General features: G+C 38.0%; 1 protein-coding gene across 1 annotated transcript in view; it reads right to left on the bottom strand.

The window, feature by feature from the left end:
• Positions 1-14,081, bottom strand: part of map4l (microtubule associated protein 4 like) — a 100,968-nt gene extending 86,887 nt beyond the window's left edge. The window contains exon 1 of the mRNA XM_041992126.1: positions 13,961-14,081. The gene's annotated coding sequence lies outside the window, so the exon portion shown is untranslated. The remainder of the gene's footprint in view (positions 1-13,960) is intronic.
• Between the last annotated feature and the right edge of the window lie 245 nt (positions 14,082-14,326).

The raw sequence follows: 14,326 nt of genomic DNA, 5'->3' as shown, positions 1-14,326 counted from the left end.
TTGCTGGCATGCTTCCTGAACCACTCTTACAGTCTGAGAGCAATGGGTCCTGGCATTCTTACGTTTGAGATACATCCATGAATCTACTGACCAGCTTTGTCCTGAGAAGTTTGTACAGTAGGCACCAGGCATTTGTTGTTTTTTCCTCTCTGAAACTAGTCTGTAGTGCTATATACTTTTAATATGAATTTCAGCTTTAATTCCAGGCAAAGTGTGACTGGATGTTTGATAAACAAAGTAATGAGCAGCTAACAAACTACTAGCTTCACAGTCAAACTGATCGCTACGTTTAGAAAACATCCACGTGTAGCCAACATTGGTACTGAAATGGAAAGATATGTAGCATATGTAGTGCATCTTTCACAAAAAGTTATCATGAGGTAGACCGACCTTTATTTAACTTTCTTGTTGCTTATATTGGTGTTCATGTTTTTCTCAGTTTGTCTTTCTACAGGTGCTCCTAATGATTGTCTGCTTTGTTTGTATGTTAGGTTTCTTTACAAGTGTAGCAGCTGGTGGTCTAGTGTTTCTGTTTTGGTTGTACAGATGTTGCTGCTGCATTCTTTTGTATCGTTGACTTCTTTTTCTTCTCTTTCATTTGTCTAGTTGAATTCAAGTGGTGCCACTTCTTTTTGACTAAGCAGCAAGCATTATGATGAAACCACAAAACAAACACTCTAAACACTCAATAGTGCAGTTCTTCTCAGGTATCCAGAGAGTTTTACAGCCCTGTTTTAGTTTGTAATCAAATTGACACATCCCCACTAAATGAGTAAGCACGTCCAAATCTGTTCTCTGTTTAACATATCTGCCTAGATCTTACCCCACTGTACTGGACTGTGATGAAGTCCTGATAATTACTGACAGATTATAAATATGTCTGGCGCAGTTTTAACAGAACAACCCCAGGAAACTATTTCTGTGTCACCAACTCACCCACACTCAGATGGTACAGTCACTGCTAAGTTCATCTGTGTGGCTTCATGGGAAATAAGAATACTTTCCAAAAATGACTCTCCACTTCCAATGTGTTGGTCAACATCAAAGTTTAACAGAAGCATAGGATAAATAACTATCCTGATTCACTTAGGGCGTAACAATCTAGACAGCTGCAATATGTTGTGGAGTCAATTAACTGGTTCAGAAACATCAACTCTGAAAGTGATGGAAAAATCATCTTTCTATTTTTCCATCTATGTGGTTAAAAAGCTTTCACAACAAAGACTGTCCTCAGATGTCAAGGGAAAAGGTTATAAAAGGTTGTGAATAATTTACAACAATGACTAAGCAAAAAAAAGAAAAAACATCTTACTGATTAAGCATTAGGAAAATGGGAAATAACACAAAATTTACAACTCAGTTTGCATCTAAGTGAGGCTTCAAGATTCACAGCATCTATCATGTTAACAGAATCCTGTCATGGCAGCCCAGCCAGTCGCCATGGTGACTCAGCAGCTCCTCGCTGTCTCGTTCTTGACGGGCACAGGCTCCGACACACCCACACACATATACGCACAATGTGTCTCTGATGAGCAGCAGTTTAGATTACTGCTGACAACATGCTGTGCAAACGTACACAAACTAACACACACATGTGAATGCACATTTACAGCATCAGTATCTATGAGACAGTAGACGACAGCACATCAACCAGCCTGATTACTAACTACGCAAATCAGTCAAACTGGGCTGTTTCATGTGTTTGGGCTTGTGTGCATTTCTCTTCAAAAATGATCAAGAAAGTCAAGATTGCACAGCAGAGATGAAATGCAGGAAAATCACAAGAGCCTGCGAGGATGATGCAAGGGCCGATAGAAAATGACATATCCAGCTGATACTTTACTTTCGCTAAATGTGTCCATCTTTAAGCTTGCAGATCTTTCTTTTTGAGCATTTGGAAACAAGAAACATAATCTTACTGTTTTGTGTTTGTGTGTCTTATATGGGGCTGTTAACAGTTCTGCTGGTACCACAATTAGGTCATTACATATCCGAATTACCAGCTGGGAAAGATTCATGAAGAGACAGCAGGTGAAGCTAAATATTCTCCGAAACATCTATCAAAAAAGGTTGAGAGGCAGTAAAGTACATCCCTCCTTTTAATGAAGACGCACATTAAACATTTATCATATATCGCATATGTGAGTTCTCTCTACAGAAACTAAATGTCGATTTTAAGTAACTTGAAACTTAATTAGGCATATTCCTTCTGCCTAAACAGTGAGTTTGTTTTAAATTAGTTTAAAAGCAACTAACTTTACTTAAGATTACTGACAAGATAAACTGTGATTGTACTCTAAATTTTAAGCTTAAAAAAAAACAAAAACAAGAAAAACATCTCTTGCTGCCTGCCTTTCTGTGTAGAGTACACATTTAAATGCATTAAAGAAGTCAATAGAGGGGCCATTTTGTGCTTACCCCATCCTTCACATTGCTGTACTGTCTGATGTCAGGTCAGATCTCAATCTCCGTCCTGCAATCAGCAGGACAGAAATGACCTTTGCTTGTTTAAAATTGCAACCCCACACTGATGGTGGCTCTCAGGAAGAGGAAGAGGATGATGAAGATGGAAAATATAAAGAAACACATTATTTACCAACCTCCCTGCCCTGCAGTACCACACAATGTCGTGTCTGATCTGAATCTCGGCCTCTTCACGCTGCAGGAGAGGGTGACCTTTGTTGTTTCCTCTGAAGTTTTGGTTTGTTCAACGAACTCAACCTCTGGTATATAGTCAGGTCAGTCCAGTCTTCAAAGGAATTGTGGCACTGCTCTTTATTTGTTTGTCTGGATTAGCTGAAGACAGGTTCCTGTCTGATATATTGTATGAACTTTATCCTCAGGCTTCTTCAAAATGCAAATTTAAATTCTAAAAAGATGTTCCTCTTAACTAGTTTGCTTGTTCTGTTGTTTACTTGATCTGTTCTCAAATATTGTAAAAAAGGACACATGTTGATAAGTACACTAACTAGTGGTTTAAGTTCTTTGTATTTTTTGCACTACAGTGAGCAGTTTAAAAAGACTATCAGCTAATAAAACTTTAAAATAATGAATTTATCTTTACAATGTTAATGTCTTTTCTTATGTTTATTAATATATAGTTTTTCATTGTATTTTTTGGGTTGTGTTGATATTTTTGTGGTGTTCTGACTTTAATTTTTTTCCTTTTAAAAAGTTTTTTTTCTCCCTTTGTAGCATTGAAAATAATATTAAGAATCAAGCACCATACTTAGTATTGGTATTGAGTGAGATTTTAATACCGTGACAACCCTAGGGATCAACACTACACTATGGACACAAAATTCCAGTTATTTGCAGAGCATCTGGTACCAAGCAGAGGACATTTGACTATGAAAACTCTTTTCTGCATATTGACTCAAACAAATGAGATTTTCTTCAGGACATGGTATGGTACAGTATGGCTCAGCACAGTTTTGCCCTTCCCTTCCCCACACTCTGTAAAGGCAAAGCACCCAAATCCCTGGTGAACATCATGGTTGCTTGATGGAACATACACTGAATGCATTTGCAGCAGTGAAAGAGGGGTCTGTATTTCTGACTCTGTGGCCTATAATGGGAATGTACAAGCCCCTAATCTTTGCGTGAGTCTATTACACCAGCTAAAAAGAAAACAGAAGTAACCGTGGCTTGTACCAAGGATGGAATGGACATAAAGATTTTAGTAGTACTACAGCTACTTTTAGAGCCCCGTGATTTCAGTGATGCAAAAAACATAGATATAATTGCAGAATTGGACAATGAAAATGGAATTGTTATAAAATGTGGAACATTGTGGTATTGGCTGATATGGGACTTAATTTTCAGCCATTTAATCTAAGAGTTTTACCGTGTCTGAGACAAATGAACATGAAAAACCAGACAAGAGTTAAAGTGCTGTAGCTTCCTTGTTGTCTGACATCACCTGTGCTTGTAGGACTCAAGACTCACCAGAGTCAGTGACAACTAAGAGACCGACAGAAACACAGACGATACCCAAGAAATCAAAAAAGATTCTACCCTTAGTGTATCTAGAAAAAAATTTAAAAGCTGCTTCCATTTTTGGTGAAGTGTTAGAAACAAAGAGGAGCATAAATGAGAGCAGCCTCTATCAGACTCACTTATCCCAGCTGGGCTTGAGGCTGTCCTGAAGAAGATCCATGGGGAAAGACAGTATCAATCCATGTCCACTAAACTATTTGCAGGAGAGGCTGCTGCATATTAAATATCGAAATAATATATACATATATATATATATATATATATATATATATATGTATATATATATAAAGAGAAGAAAAGAAAAAAGAATGTTGGTGGCACTAAGCTGCTCTAGTTAAGCATACAGCTCATATAGGCTATAGAGACTACAGCTGGTGGATGCACCCACTCTGTCTTTCACCCCTTTTCTTGTCCAGTAACTCTCATTAATGCCTCTAGAGCTAAAATATTAACATCTCAAAGAAAATGACATTTTCCTATTGAACTGTTCATTTTTTATACCTCCACCACATGATAAGACACATCCTCCCTGGAAATAATGAGCTTGCAGGGTAAAACACAGAATTCGGAGAAAAATATAAAAAAAAATTGAGTATGGAAAAAAATCAAATGGATTTCATAGAACCCATCAACCCACTTATTAATCTGTTACCATGCTCTGATTTGTTTTTGTTTTTTGTCTGTTTTGGTTCTTTAGGCTGCTAGCATACAGAACATACTTTAGGTAATTGCCTAGGCACTGGGCAGTGTCAATTTCAGCCGTGGGGAAAGGTAACCATACCTGTGAACATCTCTATACCCCTTGTAGCAGAAAGCAGAGTCTGTGTATTTGTGGCTAAGCTTGAGCAACTTGAAAAATGTTTCCAGCCAGTTACTAGTGAAAAACCAGTATACTGCCAATATATTTGTGAGGGTTTATGTAACATTTTAAGCCCCCACATGTCACCATCAGAGGATGCAGTCATTTCCTTTTTAAATAAATGATTACTCTTAGGAAATGCAAAGGCTGCAGTCCAAGGACCAAAACAATTTAGTCTTTGAAAAAATATTACTCAGGCTTTAGCTTCTGTCGCTATCAATTACCACACGTATCAACTGTGTAGATACTATTCCACTGGGAGCACCACAATCTTTAAAAAATTTAAACAAACAGGTCAGTCTAATGTCAGGTTTCATCATTCATAGCTTGTGGCCAGCTGAATAATAACTGTGTTGTAGACAGCAAAAAATTATTAACAAGAAGATTAAACTGGGATGGACTGGCGACCTGTTCAGGGTGTACCCTGCCTCACGCCTGTTGTTGCTCCAGCTTCCCCGTGACCCTGAATTGGACGGTACAGAAAATGACTGAATGAATAAATGAATGAATGAATGAATGAAAGATTAAAATATGCAATTATATTGTACAGGTATTTGTGAGTATCATGGATCATAAGTAATCAGTTGAGAAAAATAAGCATGACTGCTGGTGTGCTGGTAGAAACATAGAAATATCAGCTGTTGGAATGACATGGCCATTTTATCTTTGTTGTCCATGTACTAGCTTTTCAAGTCTGACTACATAGTCTGCCACAAATACAGTTGCAAGCGTCATGAAATGGGCAAACTTGTTCAAAAGTAGGCCTGTCACGATAACAAATTTAGCTGTACGATAAATTTTCTCAGAAATTATCGCGATAAACGATAATATTGCGCAAAGCGCTAATGTGTCATTTTGAGACCATTCTCAACTAATATAATGACATATGCCATAATAATGCAAGTACCCCTTTTGTAAAGGTCAATAAACTAAATAAATAAAAGCGCCTTTTTCACATACGCCGGGACACCGGCCCAAAAGCAATGCGACCCACTGGGAATCCTCCCAAACCTCTCGATTAGACGGCATTGCTCTTAATGTGTATTTTGTCAAATACGCTAGTATATAGGCTGACTCTATTTGCGTAATGTGCCTGCGGATTACAGGGGTTATTACGGTAGACCAGGAAGTGGGGGCTTTGTACTGACGTCGTAAGCTAGAATGTGTGTGTTCTGCTTACATGTGGGGAGCAGCGAAATGATAAAAGAGGAGGTGCTTGCATCTATTATTTCTCCATTCGACTTATTTACATATTTTAGCATGAGAATCGGAGGTTTAGCGCGAGAGCGTGAGAAGCCACTTAAATGCGCAAGTCTCAGGGCCATTGCGTGTTGGCAGCCCTGCAAAACAAATGCGGCTTACCGGCTCGTGCTGCAACATGCTGCAGTCAAGTATGACACCAGAGAGATCACTCCGCAACAAACCAGAGCGTTGAGTCGAAATACTCCATAGTGAAACCTATTGTCATACACAGTTTATGGTAAAGGGGGGACTAATAAAAATTATCGCGGCCGGCAAACTTATCGTGCTCTTATTTTCTTATCGTTCAATTAATTGACTTATTGCTTATCGCGACAGGCCTATTCAAAAGTTAACACTTCGACAAGGAACAACAGGGTGAGTCTGATGTGTAAATACACGAAATATGGAAAATATGTTTTTAAACAAAATGTTCTTATTTCAAACGTTCTAGTAATCTTTATGGTTGACTGAACACAACCAGCAGATTTACACAAACTGTGATGATATTAAAGTATTATGGTATAAACACAAATTTAATAGGCCTGCGGTAAAGACACGGTATAAGTTTATCTAAATAAATTGATATGTGAAAATAAATATCTTAACCAGCTGTCGATGTGACAGCTACAACCAGGTGGTTGCATTCGGTCAATACTAAATAGTTAATATCTGATATATTTCTGCATAATTTACTGAACAGATGTTTTATGGTTAAAGTCCAAACCTGCAGTAAACTGGCAGCTCACAAAGAAATACTGCTGCTCTGATCATGATTTGATACAGAAAATAGTTCTGCCACATCCTACCTGATCTGTCACAACAGTGTGTAGGCCGGTGAAGAATGACTTAAAACTGTTTTTTTTTTCATTTACTCAAAGGTGGTTCAGTTTTAATAATTAACAAAGATCACCATGGTAACAACAATTAAAGTAGGGTTCAAGTTCAACCTTTTTAACAGATCCCCATCTGGTAAATCACCAGGAATGTAGGGTTGCAACTAATGACTATTCTGATATTCGATTAGTCGTCGACTATTAAAACGACTAATCGACTAATTGGACTCAAAATTTTTAAATGGCTCTTTTTTCATTTTCAGCTTTTAAATCTTGCATGAGGTTGTTATGTAAGTCCGACGTGCCTCCTCTTTAAATGTTCGAGCATTGCAGACGTACGTCCATGGTACGCAAGGTCCGCTTTACAAATGTCACATGTAGTTAATTTATGTTGTATGTTTAATGTGAAGTGGTCCCAGACTTTTGACGTCCTCTGCTGCTGTTGGATGTGCAACTCTCAGGAGAAATAGGAAAGAAGACGATGTCTCACTCTGTAGTTTTTTTTGTTTTGTTTGTTTGTTTTGTTTCTTGGGGGGTTTTTTTGCTTACAAAAGTCGACTATTTTTATTGTCGACAATGTCGACTAATCATTTCAGCCTTATAGGAACGTCATGATTACTTAATTCTACAATTAATCGCAGTATTTAAAGCTATGATTAATTAATAGCAAAGATTCCTCAATACTGTCATTTTCTATAAAAGATCAATGCAACACATGGAACGAAAACGTTACACCATCTGAACGTGTTTCTGCCTGGGTTGCTTTGTTTTAGTTCTGTGTGAGTTGCAGGAGAGGCATGTTAGAATGGAACAGTACAGCAGTGGAAGAGTTATTCCTCTAAACAAATGGATTAGGTCATCCTTGTCAGACTTTTAACTTTTTTTTGGTTATAGAAGAAGAAATAGACTATGACCAGCCTGTAAAACATGGCATGAAAAGTTGCAGAGAAAGGAGGAAATACATGGAATTTGCAGGATGTCCCCCAGCTTTTTATGCTATAGGTAAACATTCAGTAGTTTGGTTAAATGACGCTAATGTTTAGCTAACCTAAAATTGAACTAAATGTTATTGTGTAATTTGCTACTTTGTAATCATGTACAACTCGGGTTACAGCGTAACATGACTGAACGTAATACAAATGAAAGAAAAAAAAAAATTAAATACATCTTTTGTGATGGATAGTGTCGCTTTTCAAACATAATCAATTCGGCATGAGGTGCATGATTTTTATTTGTCAGTGTGCAATATTAGTATTCATGTAGTTTTGCAAATTTCTAGTGATGGGAAATTAACAGAATAATCGTGATAATAGTAAAATCATGATAAATATTTTGACAATAATCGTACCAAAAAAATCTATAATCATGACATCCCTACTCCTCACAAATCCTCAATTGTGCAAAAACACATGACCTCAAATAAAGTACGAAACACTGAAGATAACATAACAAAAAGCTGGTAAATTAGCAGCCTGTGTGCAGGATGAAGCTCTAACACAGATGTTTCTCACAAATATTTCAGGGATCTCAGAGTCTTTGCCCCATTGAAGCTACAAAAATGGCTTCTAATGGATAACTCATCCCTTATATAACCTTTTACAGTCATAAATTATTAATCAAAACTACTATCGCTTATTGAACACACTGAAAGTCTTTCTAATGACCCTCAAGAGTGACTGCTGTAACAAGTTGTGTCCAAGTTTTCATCAGCACAGTGTGAAGCTGACTTGATGATTGTCACACTTGGAGGCAAAAAAAAAACAAAACAAAACAAGACAGCATGAATAAAGCAAACCCACTGTGTTTTTATTATCAAGCAGGGGTGAGATTATTACGTTGCCAGCAAAACACTTAGCTGCCAACATACACCAGCATCATGAAAATAATCCTTTCCCTCTAAATTTGTCACTGATGGCAACCTCATGCTTACGTGTCAAGATATTGACCAGCAAAGCTTCAGTCAAAAAGTAAAATGGAAAGGGCACTCTTAATCAACAGCTTGAAATTTATTTTTGAATGAATTAACTACCTTGTGGCACTTGCTATGTCAATAAAACATTTAAATATATGTATGGCTAAGGTTTCCAGATTCCACTAGGTTTTAATCACTGGGATTACCACTGAGCATGAAATCTTAATTTCCTAGCTTGGATCAAACTATGACAATCATAACAGTATATGCTCAAGACTTTAATAGCAGCTTAGTAAGCTGTACATACTGTACTTTATCATGCACTATTGATCATCCGTTACATGTCATAATCTTTAGTATTGCCATCTGTTCCATCCCACTTTATTGAGGGCTATGAAAAGGGTCACAGCCTTGTCGAAAAGATCAAATTTACACTGTATTCCACAGCTTTTTCCCTTATTCTAGGAGGTTTTCTCAACAACTGCTATCAGAGCCCCATGTAACCTGGAATAAAACACTAAACTATAACTCCTAAGGTGTTACATAATCTTACATTGTGCAGTCCACTATTAAGGCTTTGACATTCCCTGGAGGCTCTCCACCACTGTTCAGTTAAATTTCTACTGTACATTTTCTGCCTGACTCACAGATTCCCACTCATGCACCAACCCACCTATGATGGTAGAGCCATACAAGAGGTCTGCCATCATGAAAAACTTAGGGTCCATTGTTTTGCCCAAAGACTTGAGCACATGGATGTGCCAGGAACTGAGCCTCCACCATTGCTATTAGCTGACAATCTGCTCCACTATAAAAATGTTGACTGTAGCTGGTTGCATGACTGCTGACTTCCTGCCTGCTTGGCTGCTGAAAACTGAGGGGGATTGCTTGTAATCTCATCAATCCCCCAGACAGAAATTATGGCATCACAGTAGTAGTGCACTAGAACATCGTTCATAATCCATCCAGCTTCCAGAGTCTATTTCAAAGACACTGAGCCCAAAATTTCCCAAGTGCATTCATCCGAGAGAATATATAAAAGAGGAAAAAGCTGCATAAACTAAGCGTCTTCTTAGTTTGCATAGATTAACAAATTGCACTGTGAAGCAGTGGTCACTGACAACAAAATGCTCTATAAAAGGTAGTCTATTTACACTTAAAATATCACTTAAGTTTTACAATTTTACACTAAAGATCACAAAAATTTTCCATACGAGGCAAAGATGCCTATGTTCACACGCCTTAGTTTGCAGTTACATTCACAATGTTCCTCAGACTGTCTCTAACAGGTGCTTTTAGTTTAGTTAATACAAGTACACACGATTAATTCTGAAGCAGATGTCATCACAGGTACAAAAAAACATCATTTACCAAAAGCCCTTCCAGCAGGTTGTATTTCTGTAGCACTACAGTAGTATCATCTGTATCACTACTTTCCTACACCCATAGGGCACATTTATGCTTCTTAACGTAGGTAAATAGCGACGCCCGTTTCAAACGTTGTCATACGTCGTTGTCCTCATACTTCCACGCATGTTTTGCTTTGCCATGGTTAGTTCAATTCTTCCACTAACGGGTAGAGCTGAGTTCAGAGTTCATTCCCATGAGCTGACGTCAGTTTCAGACATGTTTGGTAGAGGTAAAGCACCGGTATGAAGTTGTTTCCAAAAGCCCAACACGCCCTAAACACTCGCATATATCCTTTCTTCAAAGGCTTGCATAATTTCTACAGTTGCTGTCCTCTTCTGCTTTTTGTTCCCTTCCTGGTCCTCTTCTTCTCTGTTTCTTTTGCTGGTCGCATGTCAGCTATTCTGCTTAGCACTGCCCCTGTGATTTCTGATCGTACTGCTCCATCTTCTATGTCAAGCGACAGATGGCGAAGCTCCCTGAAAACGGACCTAATTACTCATGTAACTGAAGCAGAAGACGGATGAAATGGTCCGTCCGGATGTGTACCTGTCTTCTGCATCCAGTATGGTGGATGGAGGAGGTGTTGGGTGCTTTTTCCTGTCGTTCCTGAAACAATAACATGCCCTAACCCTGACAAGCAAACCCCAACATCTCACAGTGTAAATGCGACCATGGTGAAACTGGTTGGATATTTCACAAATTCAATGTCCACTGCGGATCACCACAGTGACGGTAGTTTTCAGTGTTAGTAAAAAGTTGGACATGTATTTTCCTTTGTAGTCTCAAAAAACTAAACAGGCTTAAAATAGCATTGTTTTCTCACAGTAATTGTTAGTAATGTTAACCCCTAAAAATATTGGCAGTACATCCATAACTTTTGCATCGCGCTAACGTTACCTGCATCTGCTGTTTTCTTACTCAGCTTTGACATGAAGAGGAAATACTTTGTTTGGGGCATTGAAGGTCTCATACCCATCCTGCCACGAAATATGTATAAGCCTTTAATCTGACTGGTATGCTTTTAATTCTTTCCCTATGAAGTGAAATGTCGATTGCCTATGTAGTTGTAAATGTCAAGGTAAGGTAAATCGGGTGGCAATATCTCCATCAGTTGGATGTTTTGGAGTTTTTTTTTTAACAGGAATTTGGAAAATCATACAGATTTTGAGCACCAACAAGTGCACATTTTTTTTATTTTTTCTTCTTTAAAATGTCACTGTCTGACTTGACCATATAAGTCCTGAAGTGGTTTGGAAAGTGTGAAGTCCGCTAGCGCCATCCCTAATGAGGAACTGTTAATAATCACTATAGCTGGAGTGGGGTCCCAGCTAGCTTTCAGCTATGAAAATGGTCCATAGTTAAAGTAACGTCAGCTAGTTGCATACAAGCACAGCGTGAACGGTACCAGATCCATCATAAAGTAAAAGATTATTATACTAATATCCCAGCTAATCTTTACATATCTAACTGATGGGGTTACTCTTTATCAGCTCAGATTATATATTTCAGAAATGATTCAACAATGTTCTATGAAGACATAAAACTAAATAAGACTTAATTTATCCCATGTTGAGGGAATTCATTTATTGTTCTGCAAACAATGCTGTGAGTATTCTTAACAATGGAGCTGGAACTACTTTGCAGAGAAAAAATAAGTTATTACCACATTTCTAAATCATTTGGACATATTTTTTCTCCATTACATTCTGTACAAACTGCTTTTATTTAGCACAACACACTGTATACACCTACTGCATTTGTAATAAGTTATCATCCAATATATTAGACTTTTAAATGGCAAAAGGGTATGGAAAATATGAAGAGGTCTAATTATTTTCATGAGTGACCCCACTTTGTTTTAAATGAAATTACAGTCACCCTTAAATCATAAATCTATGACCTATCTTTGTCATGTCATTGTGCGTTGAATGAATCTAAAATGTCCTGATATAAGATCACATGATGGCGACAAGAGATTTTCTCCAATGTCCAGCTGTACAGTATACAGTGTCAGTCCATAAATCCTGATTAGGTCAGCTCTGTCCCACTGCTGCTCCAACAAGCCCTTTGTTCTAATATACTTTAGTCTGATATATTTGGAAATGTGCTGCACAGGTTGCAAGGTTTCTTATGTGTGAAATAATTAAATATCTCTTTTATGCATTACTTAATTAGTCATCAACTATGTCAGAAAAATACAGTTCATAGGGCTCTTCTGCTGCCAGTCATCAGACTGCATAATCCCTATTCAAGCTTTGACAGTTGAGTCAGAAACTGTCCCAAACCATCTTCTCTGGGTGACTTGTGTTATGATTTGGCAAACTTAACTAAATAAACTCTAATAATATATCATTTAAGTCATGTTAGTTAAGCAATCATAATATATTTTTCTTCTGTTTTTCTGTTTTAATATCACTGATTGTAGGACAAAACAAGGAATTTGAACCTCCACCTCACTACTTCACTATAGTTACAATTACATTGATAAATTGAGAAAATTGTTCATGAATTATCTATCTTGCAGTAGTACAAAGAATGAATAAATAATTAAATATGATGTGATGTATCGCACGTGTAACAGGTGCAGAGAGAAGCACAATAAGCATACTATTTGAAATTCTTCAGCTCAAATGAGTTTATAACGATGCTGCATGTCTGTATGGCAAAAAGTATGAAATATGCCCACTTTTACATAACATTCCAGCCACGTGTTGAGGCTACAAGGATTTTACTCATACTCACGCTACAACAATCGCACACAGAACAGACACTAAGACTTTATTTTTTTTTTTTTTTACTTTTACAACCACTTTTACTTTATGAGTACAGTTAAGACCCTCATTCTCTAATATTATTCCAATCTGGGGCGATTTATTGTTGAATCAATGCACTCACTATCAATAAATTGTTGAAGCCCAGATGTGCTACAGCCAGTAAGACAAAAGGAAAATAATCAATAGGAGAAAAGACCAGAAAAAAATACAAGCAAAGATGGAACAATGTGCAGGCCTACTAATCCACAGAGAATGAGGATGCAGTGTATCTGCGGCTGTGTTTGTAGACTGGGGAGGTGGTTAATATTGTATTACTCTCTGTAGAAGATCCGACAATTCCAGAAAAAAACAAACTTTATACAACAAGGTTTGATTTTACTGCACATGCAACTGTTTGTATAGTCCTTATGGAAACACTGAAGAATTAACATATAATCTACAACATTAGAATACCAGAGTAAGCCATTACATGTTTCACTCATTTCACGCATTTCTATGGGACGCTCTGAACCAAGGCAGGGACATTTCCGTGTTGGTTTTTCAGCAGGAGGGGTGTACCATCCCGACTGCGGCATCACCACCATAACAAAGAGACATGAATCCACGGATCTCTGCCTGAGACACAACCCCCCCGCCACCCCCTCGCTTCTTTCCTCCTCATCACACGCCCACTATCCTCTTCCATTGTGATGGGAAGCACCAGGAACAGAAATGTCTACAACCAAGGCCGACGTTGTGATAACGCTAAATACAGGCCTGTATTAATACCACTGCAACACGAGCTCTAAATCTCGCAAAATATGACACGAAAATATCAGTTATTCATAAATGCACGCAAGAATGTCGCAACGCGAAAATAACAGAAAAACATCGACAGTCACGCGATGACACACCATAAATCTGAGTTAAAATGGTAAAATTAGCCACTCACCGTTTGTTTGCGTCCCGTTTGTCAGCTGAGCGCGTATACGTGTGTGCGTGAAAGAGACAGTCAAAGTGTGTGATGGGGAAAATCTCTCCACCTTTCGCTGCTTGCGGAGAAGACTGGTGCCAGGACGCAGACAGAGGCCCCGCCCCCTCTCAAACCGGCTCAGCCAATCAGGAGCCGAAAGCAAAAGAGAAAAGAGTCCTCTGAATCTGCAGACAAGAGGCTGGTGAGGCGTTCACGTAGCGCCGTAAAAACATATACATAAACTCAATTTATGTATAGTCGTATGAAATACATTATAGTAAACACGCATGGAATTCTAAAACATTTTCACTACGAACGTAAAATGCACCATAACCGAGGAAACGC

This window comes from Melanotaenia boesemani, chromosome 8 (genome assembly GCF_017639745.1).
Source record: "Melanotaenia boesemani isolate fMelBoe1 chromosome 8, fMelBoe1.pri, whole genome shotgun sequence".
NCBI classification, from domain to species: domain Eukaryota; kingdom Metazoa; phylum Chordata; class Actinopteri; order Atheriniformes; family Melanotaeniidae; genus Melanotaenia; species Melanotaenia boesemani.
This window is presented reverse-complemented; position numbering and strand designations above follow the sequence as displayed.